Below are 24,104 nucleotides of genomic sequence, written 5' to 3'. Positions count from 1 at the left end.
ATAATAATAATAATAATAATAATAATAATAATAATAATAATAATAATAATTTATTTATTTATTTGTATTGTGCCTCTCCCTTTATTGGATCGAAGCGAGTAACAACAAACACAAACAATAAAATCAGATATGACTATCAAGCTCCCTCCCACCCTAAAATACCATTAAAAACAATTCCCAATAAAATGGTTAATAAAATAAAACAAGATCAAAGTCCAGTGGGTACCGCTAAACAAATGGAGGGGAAATTCTCAGGAGATCAGTTTGGGAAGGCCTACCAGAAGAGATCCATTTTATTGCCTTCTTAAAGGCCTCCAAAGATGTTAGATGGCAGATGTCATCTGGCAGGTCATTCCAGATTTTTGGAGCGGCAACAGAGAATGTCCTCTGGGAAGTCATCTTCAGTCTAGTTCTCTCTAACTGCAGTAGGTTCTTCCCAGAGGACCTGAGAATGCAGGAAGGATTGTATGGGAGGAGGCATTCCCTCAGGTAAGCTGAGCCCAAGCCATGCAGCACTGTATAGGTAATAACCAACACCTTATATTGTGCCCGGAAGCTAATGGGCAGCCAGTGTAGGGATTTTAAGATAGGTGTAACAGAATCAAATTTGGAACTCCCTGCCACCAATCTGGCTGCCATATTGTGGACCAACTGCAGCTTCCGAACATGGTATGAGAATTGCCCCATGTAGAGCACATTGCAGAAATCGAGACGAGAGGTTACCAGTGAATGTACAACCGTTTCTAGGTTTTCCCGTTCCAGGAAGGGTCATAGCTGGCGAATCAGCTGAAGCTGATAATGGGCGCTCCTGGCTAGTGCATCCACATGGAATGACAGCTGAAGCGGTGAGTCCAGGAGTACCCCCAAGCTACGAACACAGTCCTTTAGGGGAAGTGTGACCCCGTTCAGAACTGGAGAGTTTATCACCATACCCGGATTGGGATTGCCTATAGCGAGTACCTCCGTTTTATTTGGATTAAATTTAAGTCTATTTTCCCTCATCCAATCCATTATTGACTTCAGGCAGTCATTCAGAGGGGAGATGCCTTCCTTGGTCACTGAAGCTGTCCGAGACATGGAGAAACAAATTTGGATGTCATCAGCGTACTGATAACACCCTGCCCCATGTCTCTGGATGATCTCATCCAGTGGCTTCATGTAAATGTTGAATAGCATTGGCGACAGTATCGCACCTTGAGGGACGCCCGATTTGAGCTCCCTCTTGGCCGAACAACTGTTGCCAAGCAACACCATCTGGAACCTGCCCGAAAGATAGGACCGGAACCACTACAGAGCAGTGCCTCTGATTCCCAATTCCCTCAGGCACTGGGAACTGGAATTCAAAGTCCTAGATGACCAATCTTTGAGACCTACTATCCTAGAGTGCTCTTGTATATTCCCTTGATGTAAGTCCCTCACCAAATCATAAATCTCAGGATTTAGTAGGATGGAGACATGCCATTAAACTAGTTATAGAATGTTTCTACTCTACACAATTATATTGTATCTATAGGTCCTATGTGAGGGAAAAAACAGAATATAAATTGAACTGAATAAATAAATAAAAGGGGATTGGTTCCTTTTTGCAATAATAAAAGTTTGAACAAATAATATTACTATTTTAATTTTACAAGGGATAACTTCTCTCCTTTGGTAGTGTAAAAGCATTAAAAAAAAAGTTTATAGTTATTTTCCTCTACTGAATGTGGAGTTGGAGCCAAAATATGTCTGTAATGAAGCATTATAGAAGGTGGAGGTGGATGCCAAAGAGGAGGGGATCATCATCATCATCATCATCATCATCATCATCATCATCATCATCAATTCTACTACATGCAAAATGGGTGGATTATTCATAATCTGAGAATATGCTGTCATTGGTCAGCAGGATCCTATATGTGACTTTCCCGGTTTATTGCATTTTAGGAATGTTTTGGAAGGAGGTATCCTGGTACCTCTTTACAATGGCCCTTAACCAGGCTGTGCAACAGCAGCTCAGAGCATTCTTCGTTGCACTGTCCCCAACCACTGCTCAGCTCTAGAAGTGAACATGGATGTGGTCCAGCTGGTTTTCACTATGGGTGTAGGCTGGGTTTTTTCCCTCCAGGTGTAAAAGAGCAACCACAATGAACTTTCACTTGGTGAGTGGCCAGATAAGACTGTCACCAGGCACCCCTCACTGTTGTTCCATAGCCAAGGAGGATGCAGAGATTTACTACTGAGTAAAATATACAAAGCTCCCACCTCCCATACAAACACAAGAAAAACTGGTCTAGGAATACTGTTATGCCACTCCCAGACCAATCCTTTGGGAATTATTCTATCCTCTGTCTGTGTGTATTTCTTTAATGGTGTGTATGCATATTTATTAATTAGTAATATAAGTTATGGAGTGATTTGATAATATGAAAAGGTTACTTTGTATCATGTTAAATAACACATTAATTTTACAAAGTAATTTCCCACACTCTGGCCAGTCCTAGGAAGATCCCAAATCATCCATAGAAATGCAGTTAAGCAGCCAAAGTAAATTGTCATAATGGTGAAATAGCTTGAAAGCCCTTTGAGATAGAGGGTTTTTTTTTTAGCACCCTGGGTTTGTGCAAATGTTACATTTTATTTCTTGCGTGCTAGAAGAGAGTAACAGCAGCCCCCTGCTGGAATAATGTGAGGACCAATGGCCTAAGGGTAAAGTGAAATGTATTTTAGGTTAAATGCTTGAAAAACATGAATGTGCATACAATCCATTAGAGCAGTGGATATAAAGTGCATCCTCTTTGAGTGCTAATCGGTAAGATGAAAACAGCGTTCACCATCACCCAGTAACAGGATTTTGCTTGGGTGGGCAATGAAATGCTGAAAAATTCCAAAGCACAAACCTTAGTCAAAACTATTCTCCTTCAGTATTAAATGTTCAGAGTTTGAGCTTTAAGTACTTTGTTACCTTAGTTATCCTCTTCTTCTGTTCATAAGATATTTTAAAATACACACATAGGTGTTTACATGTAAGGTTGCCATTATTTGGATCTGAGGCCTGCAACAGGTGTTATTCTTACATACACCTTTATTCTTGATATAGCGAAAGGTTCAAGTCTTTATCTGAATTCAGTTGTCTTATAGAAGGACTGAGGCTTATTAAAATTTTTGAATATTTATTCAGTTCAATGACTTTAGTATGCTATCCAAAGCAAAGGCCACAATAAAATGTTAGAAGTATACAAAAGAATACAAAATGCAAAATTGCTGACCATCCATGGAACGAGACCAGAGGTCGGTTGAATAAGGTCCTCTTTATTTAACCTAAAACCTATTTAAACTGTAGAATTCAAAGATATAGCCATGTTAGTCTGTAGATTCAGTATGTAGAGAGATCTTGTAGCACTTTTCAGACTAACTGAAATAAAGAAGTTGGCAGCATGAACTTTCGTAGACTTCATATGCATCTGAGGAAGTAGGCTGAAGTAAAAAAACAAAAAAAAACAACTACTGTATGTAAATGTCAGGAATAAACTTTTCTAGAACATGGCCTCACAGTCTGAAAAACCCACAAAAATTATGGATGCCAGTTGTGAAAGCCTTTGATTTCACATATTTAAACTGTGTTAAACCTGGAAAGGAGCAAGAGTGAGGAGAGACTTAGTACAGGATCAGCTGATGCAGATGTCACTCCTTTACTTCCTCCTCAGCTTCCCCCTTAGTGAAACACCTGAACCCTGACAGCACCCCATAACTGGGTTTCTCCCCTTCTGGCTATCTACTGGAAGAAAGACCCGAGGAACCCACCTCCAAGTTGTCTGACTTAAGTGAGGAAAAGCCCTCAAGCCAGCCCCAAGGGTAGTCTTCTTCTCCACCCTGGGTTCCAGGACTTAAACAGTTCCAGAGCCCCTGCCCTTCACCGAAAGTATGCCAAGGTATTCACTGGAACTCTTACTTTTTCCTCCACCACTACAGTACCTGCCAAGTGACCACCTATTTATAGTTTTTTGGTGGGTTTTTCAGGCTATGTGGCCATGTGCTAGAAGATTTTCTTCCTGACATTTCACCAGCACCTGTGGCTCAGGAAGAAATCTTCTAGAACAGGGCCACATAGCCTGAAAAACCCACAAAAAACTATGGATGCCGGCCATGAAAGCCTTCGACTTCACACCTATTTATACTTGGATAGAAGACCTCCAGGAAAAGCCCGGTGCTGTAGGCTATTTCAAAGGAGGGCAATGGAAAAAAGCATTCCTTGGTGAAGAAAACACTATGGTATAATGGGACTCCATGGGTTAACAGACGAGCTGAAAGCACACATACATGCACATTGAAACTAAAATATCTCAATACTCTGTAGTTTTACTTAGCATTGTAAGACAACTTACTCATTTGTGAGGAAATTATTTTTAAGTCTAACATACTGTATAGGGTTAAATATGTATCTATCATTGAATAACAGTTGTGATTAAGTAAGGACTATTACTTTTTTTAAAAAAAAAGACACAACTGAAAATTCATAGACCTCAAGTCCCATTGAATACAATGGAAAGAAAATGGTATCCCTTATATCAAATGCAAAATCAAGTGTTGCTTTTTGGAAAATTGAAAGGATGTCATATTGAGGGGGGACCCCAGAGGCTAGAACGGGGAACAATGGATGCAAACTGCAGAAAAGATTCCACCTAAACATTAGAGAAACTTCCTGACAGTAAGGCTGTTCGACAGTGGAACAAATTCCCTCAGAGTGTAGGGAGTCTCCTCCTTGGAGGTCATTAAACAGAGGCTTGATGACCATCTGTCGGGGATGCTTTGACTGAGAGTTCCTGCATGGCAGGGGGTTGGACTGGATGGTCCTGCAGTCTCTTCCAACTCTATGATTCTATATTCTATGAATTTATATTTCTTTGAATATTTTCAAGACATAGATGCATGAATCCATGGTAAAGAATTGTGAATAGCAGACTGCATACACATACACACACTCAAACTAGAGATGCCAAATTCACAGGATGGAGTCTTTGAAAGTGGTATCAAACGGCTATAATTGTGGTTTAATCTGCACTTCAGAATAATGTAGCTTGACACCCTTTAATTGCCAAGATCAATGCTAATAATATGGGATTTGTAGTTTTGTGAGATATGTAGCCTTTTCTACCAGAGAGCTCTGGTGCCACAAAAAACCTACAAATCCAGAATTCCTTAGCATTGAGCCATGGCATTAAAGTGATGTCAAACTGCATTGCTTCTGCGTGCAGATGATACCTGTGGAATATAGGTGCTGTACAGACCGCGAAAACGCTGCCTGCATACGTACTAGGGTTGCCTCGGGGCACTGCTATATACGCCCCGCAGTCCTAGTACATAATCTGTACGTCAAAATGGGGCACCCAGTCCAATGGGCACCGCCATTTTGATGTGGTGGACGCTTAGCATCCTCACGTCCCAGCGCTATTGTGATGCTGCAAGTGCGCCATTGGCGCATTGCAGCATCACAAGCACACTCATAAAGAACCCAATTTTTAAGGGTTCTTTTGCTCTGCGGGAAGCCCCGCAGTCTGGAGTGTGGCTCCCCGCAGAGCAAACTAGGGCGACGGGAGACCACCCACTTTGGGCGGTCTGTATCCCGCCATAGACTCACAATTTCAGAATGAAAACTTTTCTGCCCTTCAGTTCTTGGTATTAGACCTCCATTGTCCAATATCCTTGTACCACAGTCAAGAAAGGTGAGAAATATCAATTCCCAGGAAATATTGTTGGCTGCCATTAGGGCCCTTAATAAGCTAAAAATAATGTTCTCAAATACCTGGCTAACAACTTATGCTTGCTGCACCTGGGATAGGTGTCACCTGAAAAATAATTTCCCCTCGGCATTGCATCTGCTATTTATTGCAAGAGCCAGTGATACTGAACATTCCAGCCAAGTTAATTTGAATGGTGTGATATACTGCCATTTTTGGACCAGGATTATAATAAGGGAAATGATTCTGAGAAGTCTATCATGCTGGTTTAAATGAATTACTTTAAATCATTACCCCTTAACAATGTATGACTATATAAGTTTATGTAGGCAGAAGTAAAAAGGCACCCAAATAGGGGGAAATAAAACCATCACTGAAAAATTCAGTTTCTGTGAATTGCCAATAATATTGTTTTCCTTTAGAATTTAGAGGTTCCAATTCAAGATTGAAAGCTAATAGTCTGATACTGTTATGAAAAGACTACTGTACGCATAGAGATGGGGGAGTATATAGACACACCACAAACTGGCTGAAGAGAAGACTGGCAGCTGAAGTTCCCCACAAGACACTTGTCAAGCCTAGTAAGGACATAGCATGTAAGCATGACAGTTGAATCCAAAAGGACAGGGAAGCTCATGGGTAACAAATCCAGTCTCTCTTAGTACCACATCTGAGCTCAGTGTGGCAGGCTTAGGAAGAGAAACTAGATATATACTGTATCTAGTACCATATACAAGCAGTAGAAGGAAACTTCATTTTATGGGTTTTGTGGTTTATCTTTCTAACATTTATTACTGAAGTCATTTGCTGCTCTTCAGGATGGCTTTGTGGCTCTGATTAACTCAATAATATAGTTTAATCTATAGAAAAGCAGGTTCTGGTGCAGACATGATTATTTCATGCATCCCAGGACTATTCAAACAATTCATTCAAGAGTGTAGATGTTGAGCCAGAGTGGGCAATATGATGGTGTGATTGACACCTGTGAATATTGGTTTGGCCTGGTGGGTGGGCCCACTGTAATAAGCCCACTGTAATAAGGTAACACTTCATCAAAAGTTGTCTCCCTACAACTGTCTCCAGATAGTAGTTGTCTTATTACTACGATCTCTAGAATAGTTTGGGGAGTTGATTGTTGAATTGATATGCAATAATATGAGGGAACAGAAATTTTTCTATATGGATGATTGGCAGCTCTTCTGTCAGTATTCTCATACTACTTCACCCAAAATTAATTTAAAATGATGACACTTTGAGTGGTTTGGATAGGAAAGGAATTTCTTTCTCTGAAGGTGCAACTCCTAGAGGACTGGTGCACTAGAAACATGCTTAATGATGGGTGTAGTAGAATAATATTTCTTCTTTTATTGGACTGAGATTTGTTTATTTTTCTCATATAACATTTGGAAACAACGAAGAATTGTGTGTGTGTGTGTATGTGTGTGTAATATATATATATATATATATATATATATATATATATATATATATATATATATATATATATATATATATATGAGAATGATTACAGATCAAGTCTCCCTTATCTGGAATTCCAAGTAACTCCACAAAAACAAAAACTTTTTTCATGGATGGCTGAGCTAGTGACACTTTTGCGTTCTCAGTGTACATAAACTTTGTTTCATGCACAAAGTTATTAAAAATATTGTATAAAATTACCTTTGGGTTATGTGTATAAGCTGTGTATGAAACAGTAATGATTTTCTTTTAGGCTCGGGTCCCATCTCCAAAATATCTAATTATGTACGTATATGCAAATACAGGATTTCCAAAATCCAAAATAAATAAATAAAAACACAAAATCTCAAACACCTCTGATTCCAAGTATTTCGGATAAGGGAGACTCAACCTGTTAATATTTGTTTGTTTGTTTATTGTAGCACACAATAAGCTGGCAAGGTTGTTTCTGCTTAAAGGACCCTACTTTACAGTAGTGACAGACTAGATAAAATATAAATTTTACCTCCTAAATTAACATAATATATTCTGCAACTCATGAGTATGTCAATAGCCAGGACTGGTCCTAGACATTTTGCTTCCTTGGTGAATAACAAGATGGTGTCTGTTCCCATTCCATGGAGAAAGTCTGACAAAACTGGAAGTTTAATCTTCCTTCAACACTCATGATGGGGACCACATTCATCTCTTTGCCTGAAACCATCAGGCTGGTGTAGTGGACATTGGGCAGGCCATCTAGGACACAAGTCTTTCCCACAATACCTTTCATGTGTCTCAATATCTGCCATCTGGGGATTGGGCCACTGAGAGCTGGTTCTAGTTCTGGGATAGCTTGCATGATTGTGCCCACTCCCTAAATTTAGCAAGAGAAATATGGGCTTTCTCTGGTCTGTTGAAATGTTGTTGTTGTTTGCCTTCAAGTTATTTCCAACTTATGGTGACCCTAAGTCGACCCTATTATGTTGTTTTCTCGGTCTGCTGAAATGTTAACATTTATTTTATAATGTGTTGTGTGGGTCCCACTGCTACTATGCTGGCACCCAGAGTTCTGGACCCTTCAGAAGTTTGGGGCTTGTGGATTTGCTCCCCAGTGACCCTCCTCAGCCCTTAACTGGTGACTGTCTCTGTTGTAATGGTAGGGCAGCCTGACAAGAGTGGAGTTACTGTTATTTATCCCCTGCTATACATCCATCATCTTTACCCATGTGTATGGTGTAAGGGCTTGATAGGACATACAATAGTTATCCTTATAGTGTTTGACACTCAAAATTGCCATAATTATATTTAAAAAGAAGACAACCAAAACCTAAACAACAATGTTAAATGGTTCCTAGGGCAGTTCTGAGTTGTATACTTATTATTTATTAATTTTACATCCCTGACCATTTCAGGTTGGTTCTTTCTCATAATCAACTACTATATATAGGACAAATGACAGCACCTGAGATTTTAAAATGTAATCTGTTTGCCCTGTGTAACGTTTGAGCTTTAGGCCATAATCTTTAACTACTTCTTTTAAGAGTTGCTTTTTTGTATACTTCAGTTTGGTTCAATGTTAATCAATAACACTGCAAGCTAAGTTCAAACATTTCCCCGGTAATTTTCCATCCTTTCCCTAAAACAGAGTGTCCAGAATACTGCAACAGATAAGAAGAAATAAAATAAGTTTTAGTGTCCTCTGAATGCCATCCATTTGTATTGCCAAAAAGAGACATCCCTCATAGTAAATTGTGCTGATCTGTGACCTTCCTTCTCCACTTTGGCAAGAAGAATACAATGCAGTATAAATTCATTCATCTTAATGGCCTGGGGTAATCAAGGGTTCAGATAAACACAAAGGTTACAGAGGGAAAGGTTAAGCTGACATGAAAGTACACAGAGGACACAATGAAATCAGAAAGCCAGGTATTTTTGATATCCAACAGAGTCCTAACAATTCTGACTTTAGAAATCAGCTTTCTGAAGAATTGAACCACTGTTCCAGTAATACCTTTGTTGTCTATTCTGGTTGGTATTGACTCTTTTGGGTCTTGCTAAAGTCAGGTTATGAGGCAAGGTCCATTGTTGAGGGACATGCCTTCAAGACCTTTACAATTTTTATAATAAGTTTGGTGTACAAAACAGCACTCTTAAACTTTAATAGATGATCCTTTTCAGAGCTGAAATTGATTTTTTGTATATGTATGTGTATGAAATTCTCAAGAAAGTTCTGTTTTCAGACATCCATTAACAAGACTTATTGTGCAACATAGCATACATTTGTAGGGCTCATTTCTATGGTACCTACTCTGGTAAGAGTTTATAAAATTGTTGCTATACAAGTTTAAATTTCATTCTCTCTCATTCGTGTGTGTGTCTGTGTGTGTGTGTGTGTGTGTGTAAAATTAGCTATGAATAGAAAAAATGAAGATGTTTGAAATTGCAAAATGCTTTGCAGTTTGTGTAAGACTTCAGAAATCTCAAATGCTTTTTATCATTTAAACTTAAGTGCATCCTATAGAAAGCAAACTAGAATGTGAATTAATGGCTGACCAATAAGAAATACAATTTTTTCATAGGAAATGTGATACAGGTTAGATACTAGTCTGGGTTAAAACATTTTAAGATTAAGGCCTGAAAATATAATAATGGATTCAGGAAATACAAAAAAATTTTAATGTTTAAAATACAAAGTAAAAAGCTTTAAGTATTAGAAAATTTGTGTGTGTGTGTGTGTGTGTGTGTGTAAATGTATGTAGCAGTTTGAGTGTTGGACTGCAGTTCTGTAGACGAGGGTTTGAATTCCTGCTCAACCATGAAAACCACCACTGGGGTAACCTTTGGCAAGTCATACTCACTCATTCTCAGGGGAAGGCAGACACAAAGGCAACCCCCCAAAAAAATTGTGCCCAGAAAACTCTATGATAGATTCACATTAGGGTCACTGTAAGTTGGAAATGACTTGAAGGCACACAACAGCAAAGTGGCAGCCTAAGTCTGGGCAAAATGCCTACTCAAATATAAACAAGATATGAGATGAAAATGCCTGCCTATCTATCAGTATTAAGATGTGAACTACTGTTAATCAGCACTCCTATCTGGTGCACTGGCTGATACAGTCAAGATGGCAAGCAAACAAAGTTTCCAACTGGTCCCTGAGTGACGCAATATTTAAGATCTCTGTTTGACTGAAGAACCTGGACAGGACACTGTCAGCTTCTTTGCTTTAACTGGACAGGTGGTAGGTGGGCAGTAGGCTAGGATGAGAATAAAAGAAGCCAAGAGGAGATAGCAATTAGACTGCTTGCAGTCTCCATCACATGAAGAGAAGGCTATAATGTAGCTTCACAGCCTTGTGGTTCCTGATAAATTGATAAACTGCCCAGGCAAACTGATAAAGCTAGAACATGCTGGTAAGAGGGAGAAACTTTACTCTCATCTTGACGATGTTAAAAGTATTATTGTAATGATGTTTATAGGTTTGTATTGGAGGATTATAGATATAACAGTGTGCAAGGATATTAACCCTTTAAATACTTCTTTAGAGATGTGTAGTGCCTTAACAGATGAGATCATATTCCTTGATGGTTATGTAAATGATGCAAGGGACGGAATTCTGTATAAATTAAAGCCTTCATGAAATGTCTGTATAATACCTTAGCAGACAGAATTAAAAGTGTGAAAGAACCTGATGATGCTATAATATTTGCACTATCCAGTATGTCATGTTATGTAATGTAATAAAAGCAATGCACCAAGATATTGATATGTTTGTGTTTCTCCTCAAGGAGCTGTATATGTTTTGTATATCTATGTATGCACATAGTAAATTGCCTAAAAGATTACCAAAGAGCCTGCTTATTATCCAATATAAATATCCTGTCATTCCAAGATTTAAGAATGCTCAAGTAGAGTGTTGGTGTTACCTCTGCCTGTCTGATTTTCATTACCATCATGATTTGGACCCTGGGTGGCCATAAGATAACCGGACCCAGGCAGTATCTAGATTATCTGACTACCTTCCACATTCTACTCCCGCTGCATTGTTTAGATATGAGATTGCAAAAGTAGTAGGGAGCTTGGTTAAGTATTAACCTTAAAACTGTGAATCCTCTTCAGACCTGTACCAAAACTATCTCATTGTTTTGAGGTGAACATTTCACTTTTTGCAGGACCATCAAAACTAGGAAATGATATCTTAATTTGGCATTCATAGTAAACTCCCCCAAATCCAACAGTGCATTATTTGTGCCAAAACTGTGCCAGTTTTGCACTTGTTTTGCATATTTATGTGGAGAAAATGCTGTATTTTGAAGCACCCCATAAAATGAGAAATTGATACCCCAGCTTGGGGTTTGTGGTAAACATCCCCAAAACCATCATTGCCTGATTCATTCCAAAACTGTGTCAGATTTTTAGAATTATTTTGCACATTTTTTTTTAAAATGAAAATCCCATTTGTTGCAGCGTCCTCCCCAAATAATGGATATCTTAGAATCATTGATAGTCTGTGTTTAAGAGAACAAACTGATGACTCTGTACTTCCACTTTTCTCTTGGTATATGAAGATAATATATTCAATTACCTCACTGGGATTCAATATTCAACACCTTCTGCCTTTGTGTATTGACTCTGCCCAAAGGCAAACACAGGCTATTTGATATTAGCAAGTCACATTATATGTCTGTCTTAAGGGATTCTAATTATTTCCCATTCCTGAGATATATTGATGCTTTCTACCTTGACCCATTTCTCACAGAAAGCTTTTTTCCCTGAATTCTATCCCACCCACCAGCATAAAGAAATAATTTCTTGTGGGTAGGCCATGGTTACATACAGCTCGATGAACTACATTTGAGTTGCTGGACCACCTGCAATTTCTCCCTCCCTAAGTAAAATCCATCCAAAAGTGGTAGATTCCACCACCCTCTAGGCGTAAGATTTGCCAGATTCTCCTTATCTAGTCATCTTCTGTTATGAAAATAACCCTTTTGTGGTTGAAAGCAAGCCTGGAGTAGGGTATTTACATATGAAATAACATTTAAATTAAAAACATTCTCCCTAAAACTTTGAGAGGGGGCACAATTTGGCATTATGGGGTGAAAAACTTAAGGGATGTATTTAGGGTAGATGTGGCCGACTAAGGCCTGAGAAAGTATGCAAATGACTTATGGGCCCTCTGAAATTGCCCTTCCTCCCCAAATACACAGATATCTATACAAAAGATATCACACAGCAATTCAGGCTACTACATTATATTTCTGCTACTGTAGAATATGATTGGTTGAATTCTGTTTTCATACAAAGTTCATGAACATGTTGGAAAATGATGTAAAGAAGTTCAGTATTCATGGAACCGGTGCAACAACAACAACAACAACAAAAGGGCAAAGACTCTTGTGCCATGTTAAAGATGGAAATGTTTGATGTGGCCTAAGCTTTTGTGGATTCCAGTCCACTTGGTCATGCATCTGCAGTCTATGGAAGCATATGCCAAATAAAACCTTTTAAACTTAAAGTGCCATATGACTCTTTGCTGTCAATATTAACCACAATCCTGTAACATCTGTTGTGTCAAGGAGGAGTCCCACCAGAGACTGATTTTTTTTGTCCCATTTCTTCAATTAATTCTCTGAAAACATAAGCATAATGTAATTACTTCCATGGGACCTTCTGTTAAGATAATTGATAGAAATAAATAAGCAAGTAACATTCCATGACCTTCTTCTTGATCTCAAGTGAGAATTACATATACAAGAGGGAATGAGTTCTTATAATATCTTTGATGAAGTTATGTAAGGCTGTAGTAAAACTAACAACAACTCAAAGATGTATTTCTTGGAGATGGTCTACTTGAAAAGGACACATATGCCTCCAGGATCATAATTGGGTAAATTATTCTTATTTCACTTGAAGATGATGTAGATTGGTTGAAATTAGCTAGTCATGATTAATTCATCATAAACAATGTGATTAAGAGCATTTCATTGCACCTTTTCAGTGCAGGCAAAAAGGTAATAGTGGTATTATTTCAGGTGGACAAGAATAGTCATCATAGAAGTGGAGAATGCTTGGTGCTCTGGATGTTATTGGACTGCAACACCCATATCTTTAACAATTGGTCATGTTGTATAGGGCAGATGAGATTTGCATACCACCAAGATTTTACAATGCCACACATTCCCCACCTCTGTGTTGTAGTTTAATCTGCATAGAATACAAATGGGATCCTGGAATCACTAGTTTGCGTGCCACCTGATATCCATGCTGCAGTATGGCTACATATCTGGTGTGCCTGTCAGTTGATGAAAAGAAAGAGAGATGTGGTTGAGACTCCCTCCACTCAACATTTGTGAATAATTCCATAATCATACCCTAAATCATACCCACGCCTCCTTCCTGCTGGATTTTGGGCCAGGGGCCACGCTGTTGCTGCCGGGCGGCTCTCTCTGGGGTGTCGGAGGTGCGCAGCTGCGCACCGCCCTGGGGAGGCCGCCCACGGACTGTTGCAGGACTCCTGCTGTGTAGCTGCGCAGCTGCGCAGCTTTTACAGGATTTAGGGAGGCTGTGTAGATGTTAGCCTTAGAGCAGAGGATGCCTGAAGTGGCTAACCTCTGCTCTTTCAATTGCTGGAGAAGGGTGGGGGGAGGATATGGACGTGGGGGATGCATGGGCTGGGGAGGGGGGGGATAACATCGATACGAGCGGAGCTCCTATTGAGGTAGTGTGGGGCAGGGGGAGGTATGGCGGTGGGAGAAGGGACTTGCATTCCAGGGGAAGGCGAGATAGATGCATCATATCTATCTCCCCTTCCTGTCCCCCTCCCAACCAAAGGGACCTGAGGGTCACTTCAACCGTGCCACAAACCCTGTCGCTGCTCCTGTGCAACGCCAGATCGATTAACAACAAGTCCCACATCCTCCATGACCTGTTGGAGGACTATAATTGCGATCTGGCTTGCATTACCGAGACCTGGCTTGGGCCTGAAGGAGATGCTGTGTGGGCTCAGACCCTGCCTGCTGGGTTCTCAGTGAAGGACCAGCCCAGGTTAGGTGGGCGGCCTTGATACACAGGAACACCTTGTCCCTTACCAGGAACCACATCCGACAGACTTCCTATATCGAGTGTATCTACCTGACCCTAAAGGCGAGGAATAGTCTAGGGATTCTGTTGGTGTATCGGCCACCCCGTGCGCTAACGGACTTCCTTAACGAGCTGACACAGCTGGTCGCGGAGCTGATGTTGGAGACGCCCAGGCTACTTGTCCTGGGTGACTTCAACATCTCCCTCATGGCCAGCTATATTCCACCCGGTGCGGCTCGGGAATTCATGGATACCATGGCGGCCATGGGCCTGTCCCAGCTGATTTCGGGTCCTACGCATTTTGCGGGTAATACTCTTGATTTGGTCTTCTGTTCGGATGCGGAAAATCCGTGGGCGGAAATAACTAATATTTCCCCCCTGTCATGGACGGATCACTTCCTGGTGGAGGCAAAAATCAAGGTCTCTACCCAGATCCCCCCCGGGGGTGGCGGACCTATTAGGATGGTCCACCCTCGAAGGCTGATGGAACCCAAAAGGTTCCAGGAAGCTCTAGAGGGATACATGGTTGGAAGTGACAGCGATTCTGTTGATGCCCTGACTGGTATTTGGAATACCGGTCTCTCTCAGGCTATACACAGTATCGCTCCCAAGCACCCTCTCAGACCCGCTTCCAAGCGCAAGCCCTGGTATACGGAAGACCTCCGGGCAAGGAAGCGGGAACTGCGACGGCTAGAGTTCCGTTGGCGGAAACACCTTTGCTTAGACGACAAGGCTCTCCTAGACCAACTGTTAGAGGACTATGAAGAGGTGATACGAGCAGCAAAGAACTTGTTCTATGGTGCTCGTGTCGCGTCCGCGGAGTCGCGTCCAGCAGAGTTGTTCAGGGTGGTCAGGGAGCTAACTCAGCTCCCTCCTGCCCCGAACCAGATCCTTGAACCTTCTAAGGTCTGCTGTGACCAATTTAATAACTTCTTCGCGGATAAAACCTCTCGGATAAGCGAAGGTCTTAACGCCGACATTCGAGCAGAACCTAGGGTAGAGGCGTCCAGAGCCTCCGTGGACTCCATTAAACTGGATCAGTTTGAGTTGGTAAGTACCGATGATGTGGACAAGATCCTCGGAAGTGTTCGGAAGACAACCTGCTCTCTCGATCCCTGTCCCTCATGGCTAGCGGCTCAGGGGGACTGGCAGTAACTTTATTGTTACGCCGGATCATTAATACATCTTTGAGGGAAGGGCAATTTCCATCTGATTTAAAATTGGCCATTGTAAAACCTTTACTAAAAAAGCCCTCCCTCGACCCCCTGGTACATAATAATTATCGGCCGGTCTCGCTGCTGCCATTTTTGGGAAAGGTGATCGAGAGGGCGGTTGCAATCCAGCTTCAGTCGGTCTTGGATGAAACGGATTATCTGGACCCATTTCAAACTGGCTTTCGGGTGGGTTACGGGGTTGAGACGGCCATGGTCGCCTTGGTCGATGATCTCCGTCTGGGCATCGACAGGGGAAGCGTGTCCCTGTTGGTGCTCTTGGACATCTCAGTGGCTTTCGATACCATAGACCATGGTATCCTTCTGGGGCGCCTGGCAGAGGTGGGAATCGGGGGCACTGTGCTCCAGTGGTTCCGGTCCTACCTCTCTGGGAGGTCCCAGATGGTGCAGCTGGGAGACGTGTGCTCCGATAAGAGGGCCCTTAAAACTGGGGACCCTCAATGAGCCATTCTGTCTCCCATGCTATTTAACATTTACATGAAACCGCTGGGAGAGATCATCTGGAGACACGGGGCGCAGGGTTATCAGTACGCTGATGACACCCAAATAATCTTCTCTATGTCTCCGACTGATGCAGTGACTGAGGATGGCGTCTCTCCTCTCGTGGCCTGTCTGGAGTCAGTAATGGGCTGGATGAGGGGAAACCGACTCAGACTGAATCCAGAGAAAACGGAGGTACTAGTGATAGGTTCTCCTGGTCCAGGAATGGCGGTGGTTCCACCTGTCCTGAACGGGGTCACGCTCCCTGTGAAGGACTCGGTGCGCAGTCTGGGGGTGCTTCTTGATTCGTCGCTTCACCTGACTGCTCAGGTGAATGCGACGGTCAAGAGCACCTGTTATCAGCTTCGGCTTATCCGCCAGCTGCGCCCATACCTGGCCCAGAGGGACCTTGAAACTGTGGTACACGCTCTGGTAACCTCGAGACTGGATTTCTGCAATGCACTCTACATGGGGCAACCCTTATACCAAACCCGGAAGCTACAGATGGTACAGAATATGGCAGCCAGGCTGATCACTGGCACTTCCAGGGCCAGCCACATTACACTGGTGCTAAAAGACCTGCATTGGCTGCCTATTCGCTTCCGGGCACAATATAAGGTGTTGGTGATTACCTATAAAGCCCTAAATGGCTTGGGCCCAGGATACCTGAAGGACCGCCTCTCCCCGTACATTCCGCCCCGCACCCTCAGAACTTCTGGGCAGCAATTACTTAGGGTTCCAGGGGCTAGGCTTACCTCTACTACGAGGAAGACATATTCCACCGCCGCCCCAGCCCTTTGGAACACGCTGCCCACAGAGCTTCGCTCGGCCACCTCCCTGGCTCAATTCAGAAGGGACTTAAAAACCTTCCTATTCCATGCTGCATTCCCCGATTGAAGTCCTAATAGGCCTCCTTTCCTCTTTGTTGGCAAGAAGATTGGCTAACGGGGTTTTTTACTGTGTTTTTTGTAGTTGTGCATACTGTTGTTGTATGTAATTATTTGTATTATGGATTGTATTGATTTTATCTTGCTGTTAACCGCCCTGATCTTTGGAAGGGCGGTATAAAAATAAAAATTTTATTTATTATTTATTTATTTATTATTAAACTGAGTGAGAATCAGTGAGGCTGACACATCTGTCTGGAACTCAGCTCAGTGACTGACATCACTGCCTGCCTTTAGCCCACATTCGCTATGATGTTTTGGGGGGAAGAAGAGAGAGGGTCATCTCAGTGGGTGGTCCAGGCCATCTCAATGGGTGGTCTGTTGATTCACCATTCAGCAACTGATTCTAGCTGGGCCTTAACCAACAGGATTTCAGATTTCTGTTTTTCTTTAACACACATAGCTTTATTACTTCATAATTATACATAAATCTGGTTTGATGAGCAGGCCTCCAGGATTCATATAGAGAATTACTAGAATCCTTCACACAACTGGGAAACATGTAGCTAAGCAAGATCAGAGTGTGGTCAAGATGGCAAAAGTTACTGATGAGGAAGAATTGATAAGCTAGAAGAGTCTGCAGCAGTTTGCTTTTGCTTGACTCTGAGAAGGGCAACATTCCACTCCTCTTCTCTTCTTTCTCTACTGAGTTAGTTGAATGGAAATTACTTTGGCACTTTGAGCTCACTTTGTGGCAACTGCAGTAAACTGAAGGTGTAGTTGTTAGCATATCCCACACCCTTCTTGTTGGAGTTTTATATTTGATATCTAGTGCCAGACATGTTTTTAAGAGAACACTAGGAAGTTACACATGTGAGAAGGCATACTGGCCTGAAGACACCTAAAATAAAAGATAAATAGGTTTCCTGCTGACTCCATCCTCTCCCAGGCTCTTTGCACTTCCTCTCAATAGAGATTAAGCAAGTTGCATTACAAAGACAGTTAAAGACCATTCCTCCAAACTCACCTCAGGTTGTGTTCCTATTTAATGTTCAGTGGCTGCCTCAAATCCTATCAATGTTTTGTCACTCTGGAGTTAAAACCAACAGCTGATCTAGAGTCCTTTTGTTAATTCCACAGGAAAACCATCAAGGCTTTTGTTACATTGTGGGATAGCATCAGGTGCCCCTTGAGGCTATGAAATCAGATCAAAATATCAGCCCCAGACATAGCTACTTTGCCCATGAACCCTGACTGCACAGAAGATCCCTCTCACTGTGTTGCCTTCAGATACTGTCTGATTCCCCTCTCTCTTCAGGACTGGTAATTATTACCATCTCTAATTCCTGGTTTGTTTGTTTGCTTGCTATCCAGCTTTTCATACCTTTCTTTCTGTTAGCTTTGAATGTTTCTTAAAGTTGCATTGGTTTGTGTGTTTGCGGGCACCTTTGCACATTTCTAAATAAAACTCTCTTATTCATGAAAACCAGAGTATCTTTACAATAAGTACTGGTATATGTAGTTGGAAAGATCTCACAAGCCTCCCTTTGAGCTAATAATTTCCCCAAAATATCAAGGAAACACTGATGGTGTTGGTGGGGACTCCATGTTCCCCACACCTTTTAGGGTAACAAAGGCACTATTTAAACAGGCACTATGAGGTGCCCCCGTCACATGCAAGGGGCGGCACTTTCAAATGCCCCTCGCACGTGACGGGGGCGTAAAAATGGTGGTGCCCTATGCACATGGGTGCCACCATTTTGACGTGATGGATGCCTAGCGTCTGCACGTCTCAGCACCTTCATGATGCCGCAAGTGCGCCATTGGCACCTTGCAGCATCATAATGGCACTGCAGAAAGAAGATGCTTTTTGTGGCTTCTTTTTGTTGCGTGAGGGAGCGGCGCAGTTTGTCCGCTGCGGCTCCCTCATGCAACAAACGAGGGTGGCGGTGTGTATATTTTGGGTGGTCTGTATCCTGCCAATGTACACTAAAGTGAAAGTGAGAAAAGGAAAGACAGAGGGATATTTTAAAAGCACCTTAAAAAGTGGAACAGCAGAAGGTTAATTGGGATTGCTAGATCAAAGCAGTTGGAGGATATTCCCTCACTACTGGTCATGCTGGCTGGAGCTTCTGTGAGTTGAAGCCCAATATCTGGAGTCCCCCTCCCAGTGAAAAACTACTGTTTATAACATTTTCACTGTCTAAGGCCAACAGACAGGCCAAAATAAAGCTATGTCTGGTCACTTTTAAGGTATGCTGTTTAAATGACACATGCCTCTTAAGAGGCCAGAAGCTGCTCCAAAGCTATGTTCCAGTCCTTAGGACTGGAGCATGGCTTTGGAGTGGCTTCTGGCCTCTTAGGATGCACCCATCATTTAAACAGCATACCTCCAAAGTGACGTGAAGCAGCTTTATTTTGGCCTGTCTATATGGGCTCTTAGTGTCCCACTGAGCCTTGAAATTGTAGTTAGGGAAATTTAGAGATATCTCAACTAGCAATCGCTAGCTTCTACCCTCTGTCATAGTGCTCTACCACTCAGGAGTCCATGGAAATAGTGAACTGCTGTTAAATTAGCCTCAAAATGTCTTTGCTTTGGTTTGGAATCCAAGGTGAGGATAGCCACTTGTGCTTCCAATGTGTAGATACTACAGTTAGAGTGGCTTTATCCGTCTCCTTGGAAATTCTTTTAAGGCAAAGATGAAAAAAAGAAAGACTTTTTGAGTGAGTGTCTTCAAGAAGAGCCAAAGAGGCAAAAAGTGAGCACTTTGATCACTGGTAGAGTTACAGTCCTTAAATTGCACTCCACTGCCCTCAATAAATACACAAGGACTCAAATAGAAAGAGCTGTGGTGGAAGGGTCAGTTTGTCCTGATGCCTGGTATTTTGTGATATTTTAGGAAGCAAAGGTAAATGTGAAAGGGCAAAGAGAATATTTAGTCATTCCAAATTGGTCTTTGCATTTACATCAAATCTGCTAGGAAGTAGTAAAGGAACTGGTTTATTTTCTCCCCATAAAATGTGTGTGATAAAGAGGGAAAGTGGGAGAGCACTTTTTATAGAAAGGAAGATTTTAAGAGATAATGAAAAATCTAGAACATGACACAACATATTTCAGTTGCTAGGAAAAGAGGAAAAAGAAAGGTGATGATCAAACAGAATAAAGAAAGAAAAGGTGCACTGGTAGTGTTGGAGTATGTGAAGTCGAAGGCTTTCATGGCCGGCATCCATAGTTTTTTGTGGGTTTTTTGGGCTATGTGGTAATGTTCTAGAAGAGTTTATTCCTGATGTTTCACCTGCATCTGTGGCTGGCATCTTTAGAGAATTCTGACATGGAAGAGAGTTGGGTATATATATGCTCTATGACCCTGGGTAGAGAATCATGGGAATCACTCCTCCCTACGCAGGGTTACACGGTATATATACAGTGTGCCCTTGTCTTATGCGGGGATCTATTCCAGACCTCCCCCCCGCATAAGGCAAATAGCGTGTATGCTCAAGCCCCAATGAAAATAATGGGGCTTGTGAACGATGCGTGGCATGGTGCAGGCATGTTGTGTGGCTTTCAGTGTAAGCTGAAAGTCGCATAAGAGGCACCCGCGTATGACACGGGTGCACTGTATACCCAACTCTCTTCCATGCCAGCGTTCTCTGAAGATGCCAGCCACAGATGCAGATGAAACGTCAGGAATAAACTCTTCTAGAATATGGCCACATAGCCTGAAAAACCCACAAAAAACTACAGTGTTGGAGTAGCTATTGGGACAAGAATGAATACATTTTTTCACCCTCCAACATTAGTACAGAATTATAGTCAATAATGCTTAACTTTTGGCCTTTTAAATAGTTAAATACCAATAAATACTGTAAGAGGATAATCTACAGCCCTGATCTACATTTATTAACAATTTAATCCTAATATGAACACACAGTCCTTCAACATTTCACAGAACATGTGTGCCAAACCAACATCATATTATGGTCAAGATAGCAAAAGTTATTCACGATGAAACCACACAAACTAGGAGAGGTTTCAGCGGTGACCTCAATGAGAAAGCCAAGATTCTGCTCCTTCTCTCCTCCCTACTGTGTTAACCAACTGCCAGTACAGACAGGCAAAAAGAGTCGGCTTCAGAGTGGTGTGGGGGCATGATGTCCACACTGTAGCTAAAATCTATGTAGTGGTATTTTACTTAGCTGAAATTGAGAGGGGATTGGCTACAAGGACCCTGCAAAACAGTCTCCAGTATACGGAGGGGCTGATGGATCTAAGAAATCATGCAGAGGCAGAAATCTCAAATTAAAGTATTATTTTTATTTAAAGGGGAAAATCACACAGCAATTCTCTATCATACACTCATTCAGTCAAGGATCAGGAAATCAGGGGTTAGCTTAGAATACATTTTGAGGCAGAACTAACGGAGATACTTACATAAGCCAAGACTTGTTTCAGGATCCAATTGGTTGAGGTTGTGTGGCATTCATTGTGTGGCACCCACATACTATCCCTGTGGCTAGTTTTAGCCCTTAAAACCCCCTGAAAATCTCCCTTCAGTGTGCTAGTTTGGAGTTCATGGGGACATTTTGTCATTATGCTCTCTGAATTAGCTCCAGCCCAGTCATTCACTCACATTTGCAGAATGACTGAATGCCACACAACCTCAACCAATTTTTTAAAATATCCAGCTCAAGGTGACAAAAGAAGAGTTGCTCAGATAAGACTATTTGACATGCAAATTAGACATTGTTCCTAAGCACTGCCTCAGTGCAATGTGCATTACAACTGCATAATGGGTTTTCAGCCATGCTGATTGAGCATTGGTTTACATACCTTGCACTACACTGGAATTCACTATACCCCCACTTGAAGATATTTATCCTTAGCTGAAGCATTTTTGGATCTCGGCCTTTGGGCGTTTTACCTGACTCTTAGATTTTTTATCATCCCTACATAAACTGTTTGGCTGATAAAGCACCATAGTGAGAGCATTGTCCTCTGTGATACCTATTGGCATCTGTCATACCTGGACAGCTGAAAGTACCAAAAACATTCTGCAATGTTGTTTAGGAAGTGATGGTACTACTTGAAAACTAAAGAAAGAAGAAACATTAGGTTGGGAGCTGGGACGTTTCAACATAAATATCCTTAATCATAGCGCATGAAAGGCAGTGACAATTACCAGTTCAGAAAATGGCTTTTTATATAATTATCCTCAATTTTATAAGTTTGCCCCAAATGCAAAACTTCTCCTTTAAAGTGGGCTGGCAAAGATAATCCATTAATTCAACCGTGCTAGAAAGTTAACATTTTTTCCTTCATTAGCAAGTTCAGAATTGCATTTTATTTCCATTTTGATGAGGTTTTTATGAGTTTGAAGAGATGAAGTTGAACCCCATGAGCTTAATGGACCCAGGAAAGATCGCAAGATACAGGATTGAATTCAATGAACCGTGAGGAGTTTAGTAAATTAATTAAATTTAACAAAATAATGAATTATTTTCCTTTTCTTCTGCTGCATTAAAATTGCTAAAAATTTGTTGAAAAGTTAATTTGATTTAAAAAATCCTTTTCCTTTTGAATGTACTCTGCATTATTATTAAACAGCCTCTTCTGCAAAATATACATACAATAGTAAAGAGGTTAGAAAATGTTACATTTAAAAACAATAATACCACCCATTATATTCTACATTCGCCCATTAAAGGATTTGAATTGATTTTAATATATCCTCCCATGAAGGGACAGAAAATTCACTTGAAAGAACAGTTTTCTGTCTTTATGTACTTCAAAATGGTGTATGAAAAGAAAAGTGTGGTTCATACATAGAGATATGTAATTTATAGGTCTACATTTACTGTATCTTTATCACTTACCAGCGTGTCATGGCTAGCAATGAGGAGGACTTGGAGGACGTGGAGGAGGACTTGGCTCCTCAGGTGCAGGAGGAATCTGAGGCTGTGCCAGGCCCCAGTTCTGCCCTGTCAGATCCCAGCTCTGCTCTCCCAGCCCCAATGGATTTGGCTCAGCCAGACCCTAGGTCTGTGGGGTCTTCTCCAGTGGAGCCTGGAGCTCAGCAGCCCAGCCTTGCCCCAGTACAAGTGCCAGACCTGGGAGACATAGAGCAGCAGAGCATTGAGGTTCGTACCTTTAGCCAGAGGAGATCAGAAAGGGCGTGTCTTTGGCGTTCCAAGAGGCTTGCTGAGAAGTGCTCATTAGACAATCAGCAGCTGTGATAAGGGAGCTAGATTAAGGCATCTGGCAGATGCTGAGCTCTCTTGCCAGAGACTATTAGTTCTCATTAGTGAATGCTGCTTGATCTGACTCCTAGCTTCCTAGACCCTTGACTGCCTTTGAATCCTTGACCTCAGACTGGACGCTTTGACTCTCTTGATCTTGGACTGGAATGGTAGTATTGCTCTCTATAATCATGAACTTTGGACTGGCTTGTGGCTTACTCTCTTTGGACTTTGTTTGGCATTGTTGCTGGAGGACTGCCTCTTGGCAGCTCAGCATGTTTACCTTTTGCTCAGCAGGCTCTTATCAGCTGTGTGAGTGTGTGTTTGCAGCATTCCCAGACACAGTGAGAGTTGTCTGCACGAAAAAACCCAAAAAACAATTCCACCCACAATTGTCCATTTTTCACACATAGCTCATGGTTAAAGGCCAATTTTATCATTTGATGAACATTAATGTATGGGATTTATGGGATACCACCATAAGTAGGAATAAAATAAAATAAAAATAGGACATAAAATTTAAAAACAAATCAAAAATCTAACTATAGAATAAAAATAGGACAAATAAGACACCGCCACAAATTTTCAGAAGAAATCTCAGAGGATTCCATATTAGCATCCCATAAAACAGTGGTTCCCAGACCTTTTTGAGCTAATGCCCCCTTTCCTCCAGTGCAAGAACCGTTGCACCCCATGCATATTTCTTGATTTTAAGTCTATTGTTGAACTGCAAATTCAAAACAACTAATCTCAGTTGCTACTTCTTTTGCACCCGATCACCTTGGGAGGAGCAACTGAACAGCAGGGTGAGCAGTGACCAAGAATTTTTTTTGTGGGTGTTTCAGGTTATGTGGCCATGTTCTAGAAGAGTTTGTTCTTGATGTTTCAGGAGCTTCTTTCTCTGAAGATGCCACCCACAGATGCTGGCAAAACATCAAGAGCAAATTCTTCTAGAACATAGCCACATAACCCGAAAAACCCACAAATCTTCCACTGATTTTAACTGTGAT

The 24,104-nt window shown here is 41.6% G+C and overlaps 1 long non-coding RNA gene across 1 annotated transcript in view; it reads right to left on the bottom strand.

The window, feature by feature from the left end:
* Positions 1-22,867, bottom strand: part of LOC121932221 — a 42,495-nt gene extending 19,628 nt beyond the window's left edge. Inside the window, exon 1 of the long non-coding RNA XR_006104292.1 lies at positions 22,732-22,867. This is a non-coding gene — a long non-coding RNA (uncharacterized LOC121932221). The remainder of the gene's footprint in view (positions 1-22,731) is intronic.
* Between the last annotated feature and the right edge of the window lie 1,237 nt (positions 22,868-24,104).

The sequence above is a fragment of the Sceloporus undulatus genome, chromosome 1, assembly GCF_019175285.1.
Source record: "Sceloporus undulatus isolate JIND9_A2432 ecotype Alabama chromosome 1, SceUnd_v1.1, whole genome shotgun sequence".
Classification (NCBI taxonomy): Eukaryota; Metazoa; Chordata; class Lepidosauria; order Squamata; family Phrynosomatidae; genus Sceloporus; species Sceloporus undulatus.
This window is presented reverse-complemented; position numbering and strand designations above follow the sequence as displayed.